Source organism: Schistocerca americana, chromosome 1 (assembly GCF_021461395.2).
Source record: "Schistocerca americana isolate TAMUIC-IGC-003095 chromosome 1, iqSchAmer2.1, whole genome shotgun sequence".
Lineage (NCBI taxonomy): Eukaryota > Metazoa > Arthropoda > Insecta > Orthoptera > Acrididae > Schistocerca > Schistocerca americana.
The window spans coordinates 115,172,165-115,174,926 of NC_060119.1; positions in this window are offsets into that span (position 1 = coordinate 115,172,165).

Genomic DNA, 2,762 nt, shown 5'->3' on the forward strand with positions numbered 1-2,762 from the left:
GACCAGCACAGGTCAGTCCCGACGCTCGACTGACCTGGCACCCTCCTCCCCTAGCTAAAACTGCCCGTCTTTTAATGCTGGTTTTCCCCTCGCTTGTGACGTAGTGTCAGAGAGAGACAGAGAATACGACAGGGATAAATTCCCACACGTCAGCCACTTACAAATGGCCCTCCTGGCTCTGGCCTAGTGCCCCGCCTCAGGCATCGCAATAACTTCAAGCAACGCTGCACTTCCCTGCCTCATTGCTGCTCCACTCAAAACAAATCGTGCAGCTCCACGCCCACGAGTGCCGTATTTACCTTGTCTGACCTGCTGGCTGTCGTCTGTTACCACAGCGGCCCCAGATTTCATCGCCCAGACGCGCCTTCATTGAATTTTGATAAAATTTCTCTTTCTCTCGACTAGGACTGACACTAGCGCAGCAGCTAGTTGTGTTTCACAAGTACAATGTTTCATAGGTTCGTGTTAGCTGTCTGTCAATAGATCGTCCTCTTCGAGGTAATTCTTAATGTTCAAATACAGTACAAATTCTGATTCATATCGATGTTAATGATATGAGCCTGTAATTTAGTGGATTACTCCTATTACCTCTCTTAAATGTTGGTGTGACCTCTGCAACTTTCCAGTCTTTGGCTACAGATCTTTCGTCGGGCGAACGGCTGTATATTAGAGTGCTGCAACGCTCAATGTTTGACCGGTCACGTCTCGTCTGTTGACGGGGAGACCGAGCCGCTCGTGTCCGGCCCCACACGACTCGGCTCGGTCACGTACTCGCCCCATGTCTGTTGTCCGGCTTCCGGACACGCGGATAACCGAGCATGATCGGTCACCGCTGACGTCTCAGCTCGCCTCGCCCCGGCTCGCTGCACTCTACTGTGCAAATCCAACGCCTCTCTCTCTCTCTCTCTCTCTCTCTCACACACACACACACACACACACACACACACACACACAAGGTATTTATCTCTGTCTCTCTTTCTCTTTTAATGCAAAAGTAACGTTTCCAAGAACGGGTACGTAACACAGCTAAATTCATAGAGCACTTTCTTTTATAGTATTTACTCCCGTCTTCTTAACGTCCGGGAATTTTGTTGTAAATAAAACATTGTTCACAAGAGACCAATCTGTGCTAATGTAATGTGTTGTAAGCGTCAAATAGTGCACCTGATTATGCGAATCAGTCCACATATCAACTGTCGCAGCACACTTCCGCAATAACAGAAGGCAGTATGCTGTTTCGTATTGCATCAGCTTGTTTTTTGACATGTCTGCTTATAGTAGAGGGATGTGGCATGACATCTGCCACGTTAACTCCTCCATAATGCGCACCTAGATGTACTAATTCTTGGCCTAGTTCTCTGAAACCTTCACCGGAAACAGCATTAAAAGGTCTCATATCTTTAGCGCACATTGCAACACACTTTGCTGTAATACTATTTTTTATTACTGCCGTTATTCCTGAAGGAACTGTATCTTTGTGAGATTTCTTGCAACTGTGTTTCTTTAAATGAGTGGTTCCCGATTGGAAACACAATAATATGGAGCAGTTTATGCACCATACGTACCCAGTAGACGCACTGTTATCGTCTACAACCAACAAAAATGTGCTCCATACTTAGCTTTTTAGACCTTCCCGACTCTTCAGTGTGTAAACATTGGTTTCAATCTTACGTCTTACTGCACTGGCTTCCTCGCACTGCATGATTACAGAGAGAGAGACACACCACAAATGAGAATCCCGTACTGGCTGCAGTCTCACACGGATAATGACACGTGTAATGTGTTTGAAGTTACGTGCTACGTATTCGGTCACGGCATCTATGCTCGGTCACTAGAACTAGTGCGGGCAGCCTATGTAGTTAGGATGTGCTCGCCCCATCTCGTATTTTGTGCTCGCTTACTCGATCATGCAGGACTCTACTGTATATGATTGTTAAGTATGGAGCTATTGCGTCTACGTACTCTGAAAGAAACCTAATAGATATACAGTCCGGCCCAGAACACTTGCTTTTATTGAGTGATTTAAGTTGCTTCACGTCTCCGAGGTTCAAAAATGGTTCAAATGGCTCTGAGCACTATGGGACTTAACATCTATGGTCATCAGTCCCCTAGAACTCAGAACTACTTAAACCTAACTAACCGAAGGACAGCACACAACACCCAGTCATCACGAGGCAGAGAAAATCCCTGACCCCGCCGGGAATCGAACCCGGGAACCCGGGTACGGAAAGCGAGAACGCTACCCCGCGACCACGAGCTGCGAACTCTCCGAGCTTATCTACTAAGTTACTCACATTGGCAGCTGTTCTTGATTGAAAGGAACCTAATTGATATACAGTCGGGCCCAGAACACTTGCATTTATTGAGTGATTTAAGTTGCTTCACTTCTCCGAGGTTATCTACTAAGTTACTCACATTGGCAGCTGTTCTTGATTCTAATTCTGGAGAATTTACTTCGTCTCCTTTGGTTGAGGAATTTCGAAAAGCTGTGTCTAGTAACTGTGCTTTTGCAGCACTGTCGCCTATAATATTCCATTGCTATTGCGCGGAGAAGGCACTGACCGTGTCTTGCCGTTAGCGTACCTTACAGACGACCAGAATCTCTTTGGATGTATAAACAGGCGCATACTGCGGTGGCCCATACGCGGGAACGTTCGTTGAACAGTCGTTGAAGAGACGTTGTTGGTAGCCTCTTGGTTCGTCTGGGCGGTTAGCTGGTCAAACAGTTGCACGTCTCTTCGCCCGTACACATCTCTGCAGTT